General features: G+C 40.7%; 1 protein-coding gene across 13 annotated transcripts in view; it reads left to right on the top strand.

The window, feature by feature from the left end:
* Positions 1–12,598, top strand: part of MYT1L (myelin transcription factor 1 like) — a 709,345-nt gene that overhangs the window by 77,218 nt on the left and 619,529 nt on the right. The gene's annotated exons all lie outside the window — the stretch shown is intronic.

The following is a 12,598-nucleotide window of genomic DNA, read 5'->3' as shown; positions in this document are numbered from 1 at the left end:
TGTAAAAGGGCAAACATAGTGCACGTATTTAAGAAAGGTAAAAAAAGAGGCTTCAGGGCAGGGGTGAGTGGTGCCTCCTGAATCTGGAGGAATACAATATGTGGGTGGGACTGGGGCGGGTCAAAAGCCCCATATCCTCTCCTATACTTCTGTGCTGTATCTTAGTCCCTTCCCTCCTCCCCCCAACACACTGCCAGCCTGCATGGCAAAAAAAACTGCCCTGTCCTGAGTGGTGCCAAGTCAGCAGCCAATATCAGGGGGCATGTGCCCCCTACCAGTCGCCTGTGCTTCAGGGAACTACAGACCAGTCAGCCTCATCTCGGTCCCTGGAGAAATCATGGAGTAGATCCTCAAGGAATCTATTTCTAAGCACTTGGAGGAGAAGAAGGTGATTAGGAACAGTTAGCATGGATTCACTAAGGGCAAGTCATGCCTGACCAACCTCATTGCCTTCTATGATGAGGTGACTGGCTCTGTGGATGTGCAGAGAGAGTGGATATGGTGTACCTTGATTTTAGCAAGGCTTTTGATACGGTTTCCCACAACATTCTCTCAGGCAAGCTCAGGAGTTTTGGGCTGGATGAATAGATTATAAGGTGGATAGAAAACTGGCTGGAGCATTGGGCTCAGAGAGTAGTAATTAATGGCTCAATATCTAGTTGCCAGCCAGGATCAAGTGGAGTGTCCTAGGGGTTGGTCCTGGGGCTGGTTTTGCTCAATGTCTTTTTCAACAACTTGGAAGATGACATAGAGTGCACCCTCAGCAAGCTGACACCAAGCTGGAGAGAGTAGTAGATATGCTGGAGAGTAGAGCTAGGATTCGGAGTGACCTAGACAAATTGGAGGATTGGGCCAAAAGAAATCTCATGAGGTTCAATAAGGACAAGTGCAAAGCCTGCACTCAGGACAGAACAATCCCATACACCAGTACAGGCTGGGGGCTGACTGGCTGGGCAGCAGCTCTGCAGAAAAGGACCTGGGAATTACAGTGGACAATAAGCTGAATATGAGCCAGCAGTGTGTTCTTGTTGCCAAGAAGGCTAACGGCATACTGGACTGCAATGGTAGGTATGTTGCCAGTACCTTCCAGGAAAGTGATTATTCCCCTCTATTCAACACTGGTGAGGCCACATCTGGAGTATTGTGTTCAGTTTTGGGCCCCCCACTACAGGAAGGATGTGGACAAATTTGGAGAGAGTCCAGCAGAGGGCAAAAAAAATAGTGAGGGGGCTGGGAGGCATGACTGATGAGGAAAGACTGAGGGAACTGGGCTTGTTTGGTCTAGAAAAGAGGAGACTGAGAAGTGACTTAATAGTGGCCTTCAACTACCCGAAGGGAGGTTTGAAAGAGGATGGTGCTAGATTGTTTTCAGTGGTGGCAGACGACAGAACAAGAAGCAAAGGTCTCAAGTTGCAGCAAGGGAAGTTTAGATTAGATATGAGGAAGAACTTGCTCACTAGAAGGATATTAAGACACTGGAACAGGTTACCCAGAGAGGTGGTGGAATCTCCATCTGTGGAGATTTTCAAAACCTGCCTGACAAAGCTGTGACTGGGATCATCTAGCTGGGGATGGTCCTGCTTTGAGCAGGGGCTTGGGCTAGATGACCTCCTGAGGTCCCTCTCAACCCTAATTTTCTGTGATTCTGTGATTCATTCTAACAGACTAAGAAGCCTTAGTTGTTGACCTAAACATTTGTGATTACCTTGATATGGTTCATGATCTGATTCCCTTTACTTTGTCCAGACAGAAAGGTATACCAACCAGCAATATGTACATTTGGGATTTTGAAAGGGGATTTCCTGAATTTTAAAGCAACTGTCAGCCCAAGAGACAAGAAACATAAGTTTAAGGTGAGACATGTTAAAAATAAAGGAATTGTTCAAGGACATTCCCTGGGCTCAGTACCATACTTTAGCAAAAATTGGCAATGTGGCCTTTGACTGTATAATAAGATCCATCAAGCAGAAAGAATTGCTCTTGCTAGACTACTGTTGGATACTCCACATGGGTCTGTTATCCACACTTGTTCACTGAGTATAGGTATTTACACACAGAAAAGAAATCTGATTGGGGTGCTTTTTTAAACTCGCTGATAAGAACAACTCATAATCCAGTATATAGAATTTGATGTTAGACAATTTAATAGCAGTGAGGGAAACTGGGCATTGGAATAGCCTATGGGGGAAGTAATGGGCTCACTATCACTTCAGGTGCTTATACACGAGCATGGAGGCTGCTCTGACACTGTAATTACAGCATGTCGGAGCAAACATGATTAATCAAGTTGCCTGGAGCATGGTAAATACATGTATCAGCATTCCCATGCTTCAGAATGGTGGCAAGGGCACTTGAGCTAAAGCTCATCCAACAAGCTTTAGTTTAAGTGCCCCTGCCACCATTTTGAAGCAAGGGGATGCTGATGCACAAGACGCTGCGGTGCTTTAATTAGAGTGGCTCTCAGAGCTCCTCTACCCCCCACCCCGGGGGCATGTGTAAAAGTGCCCTTCAAGTCTTTTTACAAGATATGTTTAAATCTAGTTAGGTTCTGAGACAAATGTGGGGTGGTTGTGGTGGTTCCTCCTGGCTTAGGGATCTAGAGAGCTATAGAACCCCCTAGTCACCTTCTTTCCTCTTTTGGGCCATGGGAAGAACAGAATTTTTTGCTTGCCCTAAACTTGCTCATAGAACATGCAATTTCACATTAAGACAATGACTATAACCAGTTGTCAGGCCTCAGGGCTTCAGCACCATTGGCAGAATCTATTCTATTTTTTGTTTTTTGTTTTGTTTTGATTGGTTTTGTTTCCCCTGTGTTTTGATTGCTTTTCCACCTTCCTCTGATGCATCAGAGATCAGCCACAGCTGGAGATGGGACACAACAGAGGTGGAACCAGGATGATGAGGTGGTACGGAAAATCAGCTTTTTATGTGCCTTGCTGATGCGTCTTACATCCATGATCTGAGTTAAACTGTGGAATTTGGGGCCTGGAACAAAATTTTCCCTTGGGTCAGATTAACAGGGGCTTTCATTTTTGTCTGCCTTCTTTTGGCAGCAGATTATGTTATGTGTATCACTTGCTAGATCATCTGGGTTTATGCCACCTAATTGAATCCCTCCCTTTGCAGGGGAATCAGCTTTGATGCCACTTTTCATCTACCCTCTTCTCTTCCTGTAGCACAAAACAGCTAGGAATACTGGAATGCTTTAGTCTACCTAAAGTAGTTTACAGGCATAATTGGCAAGACATTATATATTGACTGATCTTGCACGTCTTGCCTACCTAATATTCTTGGTTTAGCTCATACAGAATGCTGGAAAGTGTGTTAATTAACATAATTTAGTTTCCTCACCATGATAGCATCACAAATTCACATGCCAAATCTGTCCTGTTGTTTTCGACAAAGGTGTGCGTGTGCCCTCAATTGCATGAGGGACTAGAAACCAGGGCTCCAACTTTCTTGGCAAGTATTCTAACCTTTAAATAGTTAGGTAAAAGGTAAGCAGTAATGGAACCCCAAAATCTCTTGTATTTTTGAGTGCACGTGACCATGGCTGTTACTCCTGTTATGAGTTTCATGTGCCTAGATGATGTCTATCAGATGAAAACACTGAGGAACTTCAGCACATTTTAGATGCTTTTCCATCTCGTGTCTAGGTTTTAGTGCAGTTCAATAGATGCTCAGCTGCTCAGATTGAGGAACTTTCAAGAATATCTGAAAACCTACATTTAGGCACCTAGAGATCACTGCACTGCAAAATGTAGGGGCAGGATAGAGCTAGGCATCTAAAGGATTTTGTGGCTGCCGGAGCTGTGATTTTTTTGGATCATTTTCTGCCAGGCATCCTATTCAGGTGCTTTGTTTACCAATATGGAATTTGCCCTAAATCTTGAAAATGTATTTAATAAACCTTTTCAGTTTATATTAAAATATGAAGGTTTTTACATTGGAATTGCCAAAAAGAAGCAAACTAAGGCCTTGGTCTTGGAAAGATTTAAGTATGTGCTTTAAGAAAAAAAGTAGTCTCATTTAAGCTGGTGAGACTACCCAGATGCTTCATGTTAGGCCTATTTTTTAAGTTTTTGTAAGACTGAGATCTTATAGCCTATATTGTAATACAGGGGTGGGCAACCTTTTCTGGCTGGGGATCAGAACCATTTACCCTGAATCAAAGATGGATGGATACAGGGACCCAGCCACTGCTGCCGCTTGTTCCCATGTCATCACAACTAAAGTGCCTGCAGCTGAAGCCCCATGCTCCTGCTGCATGCAGCCGAAACTCATGTCTGCGAGCCAGATCCAATAGCTCCATGGTTCTGATCCGGATTGCAGGCAGTAAGTTACTGATCTCTGTATTGACACTGACAGACCACACCATTCTGTCAAATACACAAAAAAAGAACAAACCACAATAGAGAAAGATATTTGCCAGATTTTTACACTTTTAATACTTTTATATGTTGCCTGTTATATGTAAAGCAATTATTTTCTAACAGAAACATGATTTTCAAGCTGCTGGTTCCTGTTTAATGTGCAAGATGTTTATCCTGAACAGCTAAGACTTAGGAGGTGTTTTTTTTTTTTTCCTCTAGACTCTGTACTGTTAATCAGGTACAATGCTATTTTGCTTCTTGTTTTACAAAAGACAGTCTGAAGCAATCTTGGCTGTTGCAGAGGGCTTGTTTACAAGTTACAGCTTCACTTCTGCTGTGCATGTTCATGCCCTAACAGTTCTTTTAAAGTAATAAAACTCAATTTTTTTTAAAGTAAGTAAGATTGGAATGGATGCAGCTAAACTTCATGTCAATGTTGTTTCAGATCACAAGCATTTACCATCCATACACTGAGAATTAGTGAAGCTCTGCATTCTGGTGCTAGTGTTTGTAGCAATTCCAATCCCAGCGGGGTGAATGGTCTGGATGATGCATCTCTGCTGACTTCTGTCTCCTGCTGCTCTCCTTGTTTTAACATTGTCTGACTTCCATACACCTCTTCTATTTTTTCCCATTTTTGAAATGTAATTGTATCAAGGCCACATCTATACTAAGGGGAGGAATGCAACTAACTTACTCCATATTGCAGTCATGTAAGTACATTAGTCATGGGCCTTGTAGTCAGCTATTGTAAGCAATATGCTTGATTCCAGCTTATGGCAAACCACTCTAATAGAGAACAGAAATTCAAATTCAGCTGGGAAAACTAAAGTTCTGTTACTAAAATGCAAGAGATGTCATAATTTTCTCTTAGTAAGTACTTCCTCTGTGGGCTATGTTATATGTTATCTATTTATCTTAAGCACTTACATAGTTCCTATAACCACTGTTGCTGAGAACCAACAAATCTTTAATTTGGTTATCCTTACAATAACCCTGTGAGACAGGAAAATGCTATTATCCCCACCCTATGGATGGGAACTGAGGCACAAAGTGCCCTTTTCAAAGTCACTCAGGAAGCCTGTAGATCTTAGCTAGAACTCGTTCCAGTTAGGTGTCCATATCATAAGTAACTTTATTTTCTTCACCCTTAAAATTCTGATCACTACATCTGCCTGCAGGGAGAGCAGCCATTTTGTTGGCACTTGTTACTGACTTAATCACACACACTCTCACACATTCTCTCACACTTTATTTTTTGCAGATTTTTATTATTTGCTTGCTTAATGATCTCACTGTCATTCTCCAAGCACAAAGAGCAAATGATATAATTTTATTTCCAAGTGACTATTTTAGATGAAAGAAAAAAAAGAATGGAAATAGACATCGGGCAGAGTTAAGACGGACTGAAAAACTGATGAGGAAAAAAGGCATGGTAAAGGAAGTAATGACATTGCCCAACTACATATGGAAGTGGGAACAGAATGAGGTTCATGGTTCATGTAAAATACAGTAATTTGGACAGCTGGAAAATCTGTGTCTATTGAACAGTTTGGAAAACTCTGTTCTTTTATTCCTTTTTTATTTTTATTTTTTGTAAATTCTGTATGAACAGACTTAGATTTTGGTCAATTCATAACTATTTAACAAATATAGCAGTTGAACAAATTTTAGCTTGTGGATTCTTGTGACCTCTCCCCCATTGCAACATTATAGTTATTACTAGCACTATGTGACTCATGCCCTTACTTGTATGGTAATTTTTCTTTGGTCTAGTCCAGTCAGAGCATAGCATTGATACCATGTGGCCATTTAAGTGTCAGCTTGCACTCCACAAACAATGAATAATTTGACTGTTTATGAGTAATCTGGACTAGAAATTATTGGTTCAAATTATTCAGAGGAAATTTTAGAAATAATTAATTATGTCCATGGAATGAACAAGTCCAGGGTCCATTTGCAAAGCAAATAGAGACTATTTACCTCCTAAAAAGTATTTGTGAATAATTTAACTAACTGTAAATATTGTAAATTCACTGTAGCAGATGGTTGAGTCCCTTAGCAGATCCACAACAGTGAAAAGAGTGGTGCAGTGATGGTGGAAAGCTCACTGCGCGTGCATCTGGCAGCTGAGACCAGAGCTCTTGACAGCAAACCAACAGCAAATGGGTGTGATCACTTCCCCTGGATCCACCTCATCTTTGCCTTATCCCTCTCCTTTGCTCCAGAGATTGATATTCAGTGTGCAGTCGCTTCTGGAGTGGCATTATGATGTAACAGTGTGTATTATGATGTAACACTCTTCCAAAGGCTTCTGGTTTGCTAAATTTTATGATTGTCATCTGAAATTTATCATATACCAGAGGTTATAATAACCAGTCTCATTTACAATATGTCCTTATGGATCAGACATGATTGTTTATTTAATCTATATACTTAGAGAGCCCCCACATCAGTGTGCCTACAATTTCAGTGTCAATCAAATTTACATAAATAACTTTAAGAAAGATTAATATTATTGTTTCATAAAGTATAAATTTAAGTTGCATCAAATGTAGTTTCTTTATTAAATACATATAAATTACATGTTAAAAATCCCATTAAGTACCAGTGGCCTTTAGCATGTCTAACATGTCTTTACTAGTTCAGAGTATATTTTGTGAGGAGGGCCAGAATATAATGTGGTTCAGCTTTTTGTCTCAGGCTCACAGATGCTACTGTAGGAGTATTGCAGAGGCTGATGTGGTTTTTAGCAGCTAAGTTGGTGTAACTCTGTCACTGTATAAAAATCACAGTAAGGGAGATATTTTGGAAGATTAACATTGAAGTGTCAGGTAAAATCCAATATTATATAGATAGTATCAGTTTTACCATGGGCAAGGTCCTTTGGTATCAAAGGGCTAACGGTTCCTTAAAGTATGGACTATATTACCCTCTCTTGTGCTTTGTTATGGTGCAATAGAGAATTATGGCTGTCTGGAGAAATTATCCCAAGTGTTATTGGTTCTACTGGGAAATAAATAGTCATGACCTAACTTATTCTTCCTAAGCCAAAGGCAAGGATGCATAATGGGGTCAATGTCAAGTATCTCACAGTTAAGCCTGAAAGAGAGGCAATATTACTAGTAGCACTATTAAAACAAAAAAGAAAAGAAAAAAGTCTTAATTATTTTCAGTATCTTAAATTACTAAAACTATTGCAACAGTTTTTCTCCCTTATTAATAGTGGATGGTCAGTATATGCTGAGGCATTGTATTAACAATAAATACAAATAAAAGATATATATATATATATATATTATTTATAATATACACATGTACATATATATGTTTAATAAGCAAAACAAACTTTAACATTGTAGGATGCTTATAACAGGAATAACAGCCAACTAGAAAAGCAGTCTGGATTTTCAGTGAGCAAGGTCACGTATACATTCTGTATGTTCTATGGGCTGATTTATACCATGGCTGCTACCTTTGGGGAAAGAGAACAAAAGAGAAAGAATGAGGTTTGGCTTCTAAAGACTGTGGCAGCAACTAGAGTGCAAGAAAGTATAACAAGGGGGAATAGTGAAGAATGTTTATTGAACAGTTCCACAGCTCCTTCATTTGAAGTTATAGCACTCCAAGTTTTGATGAAAGGAAGTAAATGAAGTTAGAGACTCAAAAGTCTGGATGATTGCCAAAAAAGGGTGTCTCTTTCAGTTTTAGATCATGGTTCAAATTAGCAATTGGTAAAATAGCTCTAAGGATGTAAGAAAGATTATGAATCCTTGTCTAAAACACAAATTCAACTCTTTTGCGATTAGGTTAACTTTAAATAATAATATCATTTGAACATGTTAGGAACTATTTAGAACAGGTTAAGGACTATTTACAAAAGCTGGATATGTACAAATTCACGGGGGGAGAATTGATGCATCTGAGGGTGTGGAGGTAGCTGGCTCATGTGACTGCAGAGCTACGAGCCAGCTTTCCTGCATCTTTGAAAATGTGCGGTGGTTGGGAGAGGTCCTGAATGATTGAAAAAAGGCAAATGTAGTGCCCATCTATAAGAAATGGAAGAAGGATGCAGGAAAAAACAGATCAGTCAGCCTCACCTCAGTCCATGGCAGTGGTGGTGCATAGGGGATGCATGGGGGTGCAAGTGCCCCACCTGAGTCAAGAGGCAGCAGTTGCCCATGGTGCCTGGAAAAATCCTGATTGCCTTCTATGATGAGATGACTGGTTCTGTGGGTGTGGGGAAAGCAATGAACCTTGACTTTAGCAAGGCTTTTGATACAGTCTCCCACAACATTTTTGCAAGCAAGGTAAGAAAATATGGGTTGGTTGAATGAATAGACTGTAAGGTGGATAGGAAATTGGCTAGACTGTCAGGCTCAAAGGGTAGTAATCAATGGCTCTATGTCTAGTTGGCAGCCAGTATCAAGTGAAATGACCCAAGGGTCAATCCTGGGCTAGTTTTGTTCAATGTCTTCATCAGCGACCTGGAAGGTGAGATGGAGTGCACCACCAGCAAGTTTGCAAATGACTCCAAGCTGGGGGGCATAGTAGATACACTGAGGGGAAAACTAGGATTCAGAGACACCTAGACAGATTGTAGGACTGGACCAAAAGAAATCTCATGAGGTTCAGTAAGAACAAGTGCAAATTCCTGTCTGTAGAATGGAACAATCCCATGTATCAGTACAGGCTGAGGATAGACTGGCTAAGCAGCAGCTCTGCAGAAAAGGACCTAGGGGTCGCAATGGACAAGCAGCTGAATATGAGCCAATGGTGTGCCCTTGTTGCCAAGAAGGCTAACAGCATACTGGGTTGCCCTGGTAGGTCAAGGGATCCCAGCAGATCAAGGGAAGTGATTATTCCCCTGCATCTGGCACTGGTGGACCATATCTATGTCCAGTTTTGGTCCCCTACTAAAAGGACGTGTACATGTTGGAAGAGGGGTCAGCAGAGGGAAACAGAAATGGTTAGGGGACTGGGGAACATGACTTATGAAGACAGGCTGGGGAACTGGGCTTATTTAGTTTAGAGAAGAGAAGATGGAGAGGGGATTTCATAGCAGCCTTTGACTACCTGAAAGGTGGTTCCAAAAAGGATGGAGTTAGGCTGTTCTCAGTGATGGCAGTTGACAAAACAAGAAGCAGTGGCCTCAAGCTATAGCAAGGGTTAGATATTAGGAAAAACTTTCTCACAAGGAGGGTAGTAAAGCACTAGAACAGGTGACCCAGAGAGGTTGTGGAGTCTCCATCCTTGGAGATTTTTAAAACTCGACTAGACAAAGCCTTGGCTAGGATGATCTCATTGAGGAGGGTCCTGCATGAGCAGGGGGTTGGGCTAGATGACCTCCTGAGGTCCCTTCCAACCCTAATTTTCTATGATTCTGCAATCCTATAACATTTTCATTTCCTTCTGCATTCTTTCATTTAAGCCATAAATCAAGATAATATACATTGACACACATGTACAAATATGATATAGCTTCACAGAAGAGCTAGTCTACCTTAAAAGTATGTGTTCGGGACTCATTACAATGTGGCTGAATCTGAGGTAACTGTCCACATATAACTTGCACTAAGGGTATGTAGACCACAGTAATTTATTCCCTGCTACATTCAGTGGAAATACCTGTGATAATGTTTTGTTTAATGCAGATTAGGTGTGGACAGATGGAACAGTTACATGGTCAGCTGGTGTTTGCTCCCGACGTTAAGTCCCCTCACTTAAAGTTTTAATTGTATGTCTGTGTGGGTGCACAGAGCGCTTCTCTTATTGCATTTTGGTCCATCTAGGAGGAAAACAAGGATGGAAGTCGTGTGAAAAGTTCTCTTGTTATTGTTCAGTTCTGCTGACCAACTGGTTTGGATAATTCATTCTTATGAAAAACTCCTGATGAACTGAATTAGATGGAACCAGAGAGACCTGAAGAAGAAAGTCTTGCATTTGAAATATTGTCTAACTATATAGTTGATCCAATAAAAGATATCACCCTAAGAAATCTTGACTCAGTGAAACCAATGGTATTTTATGGAACTAGTAACTTCTTCTAACAGACTTAAAGATTTGATAAAGTATGATACCTTTTCAGCCTTTTTAAAGAATCCCTTCAAATAAATACATGTTACAGATTCATGTCCTTTCTATTAAATTTGGTAGATAGTTATTAAATTCTACAGTGTTTTTCCTAAGAGGCAGATGATCTGGTTACAGAGCCAAATGTTCAGGTGCTTATTCAAGCTACAAGAAATCTATGAACTTCCTTGAGGTATTCTCCCATGCTTAAGTCAAATCTAGGCTTGGTCTGTATACAAAAGAAATGAAGGTCAGATAGTAAGTTCCAATCTGCTGTTTTACATAGAAGGAGCCGGTTGTTCAGTCCATTTCCAAGAAGTATATGTATGCGACAAAATCCACAACCTCATTTAGCACTAATTGGCAGCCTTTTTTTGAAAACATCACTAAAAAAGTTGAGGCAAAAGCATAACTAGTAAGGTTTGTGCTACGGGCAGATGCTATGTGGGGGAGGTGTTAGTGCAACCAGAGGTTAATGCCCCAGCTGCTGGGTGTGTGGACCCTCTTGCTGCTGCCTCTGTAGCTCACTTGTGTTGCCCCAACTGTAGCAGGGGGGCTGCATTAACCCTCTGGTTGTTGGCTATGCCAACACCTTTCTCTGTAGCAGCAGTGTTGCCTGAATGATACAAAGCTGATGAGGGGAGTAGGGACATGAACATTCGACTTCCCCATTAGCAGTGCTGCTGCTGAACCCCAAGTGCTACCAGTTTCAGTAACCAGGAGCAAGGGACAACCATGGATTCAGAGGCACCCCTTTAAATCCATTCTGGCACCCATTTTATTTAGGGTGCCAGGGCTCATGCCATGGTCACCCATCCCTAATTTCACTACTGGACCAAGGATGGAGCAGGCATGGAGACTGCATTACTCTTTCAGAAGACATGCCAAATGTATGGGCTTATGAGTGTGTGTGGTGAATATTGACTGTCCAGTACTTTTCATGAGAATGTAATTTGTTTTATGAAAGCCTAATGATTAAAATTTTGAGAACAGGATAGTCAAAAACCTACAGTAATTGTTAGATTAACAGGACATTCTAAATATAAGACTACTAGAAGAATATTTGAGTTCTTCCTGAAGGCCAGGTGCACAGAAAAGGAAAACAAAAAAAATGTAGGGTTAAATTGAATGAACTCTGTAATACATATAATTGTTCTCACATAGGATCCATTTTTTTAAAAAATAGACTGTTAGTTGTAAACATACCCAGTCTACAAACATTGCAGTGGCATGTGGAAGTACTGATTTTTATTCAGTACTTGCTTAATTGTTCTTGGTTGTATCTAGCTTACAACTTTAATAGGATTTAAGGACATACATTTAGGCTTTGCTCTATTATAAGCCCTTTTTGTGAAAATTTTCCTTTGTGCATATTTTTGATTTTTGGTGTTGTCTTTAATGAAAAAGAATGTTCTGCTTCATCCAGTGTAGCGCAGTAGAGCACATGATACAGTATGGCCTATTGGGTATTCAGAAATCTGCAGAATATTGCAAAGAACCCAACTGAAGTCCATGCTCACTGTTCTACACCAAACTGTAACTACGTGTAGCTGTTCTCTGGGGCCAGGAGGTCCCTTCCAATCCTGTGTTCTCACATTCCTGAATTCTAATAAGGAAGTTGGGTTTTAGAGCCCCTGGAGCCTTTTTTGGCTCCATGGAGCAGCACAAATAACAGGTAACTTAATTATTAATAACAAATCTCCATGATAAATGAGCAGTTGGTTTTCATTTAAAAAGCAACCTCCACAGTGAGAAGGGCTGATAATTCACATTTATTCTTAAAACTGACCAAAGATGCATCGACTATCTTCAAGCTGGCCAGAGGAACCCCAGAACAGAAGATGACAATGTGTGCTGGCTTTTACAGCAAGTTCAGAGACAGTGTATGCCTTTTGGCTACTTCTGACTGATTAAAAGCATCATTATTAATTCAGCAGCATACCTGAGTATAGTCTAGGATTCCAGACTGCTATGGCTAGACTACTCTCTTGTTCCAGGAAGCAAGACTGTATCATTCCATCCTGTGTCACCTTCACTGCCGTAGATATCTGATCTGTCTCCAAATCCAGTTCCTTTACCCAAGCTCTCTTTACCTGCTCTTTTGTAGCTTTTTGACCCTTTGTCCATCTTCTTTCCAGACAATTTGTTCA

Source organism: Gavialis gangeticus, unplaced genomic scaffold (genome assembly GCF_001723915.1).
Source record: "Gavialis gangeticus isolate Ggan-Ray unplaced genomic scaffold, GavGan_comp1, whole genome shotgun sequence".
Lineage (NCBI taxonomy): Eukaryota > Metazoa > Chordata > Crocodylia > Gavialidae > Gavialis > Gavialis gangeticus.
Note: the sequence above shows the minus strand (reverse complement) of the source record. Positions and strands in the feature narration are given on the sequence as shown.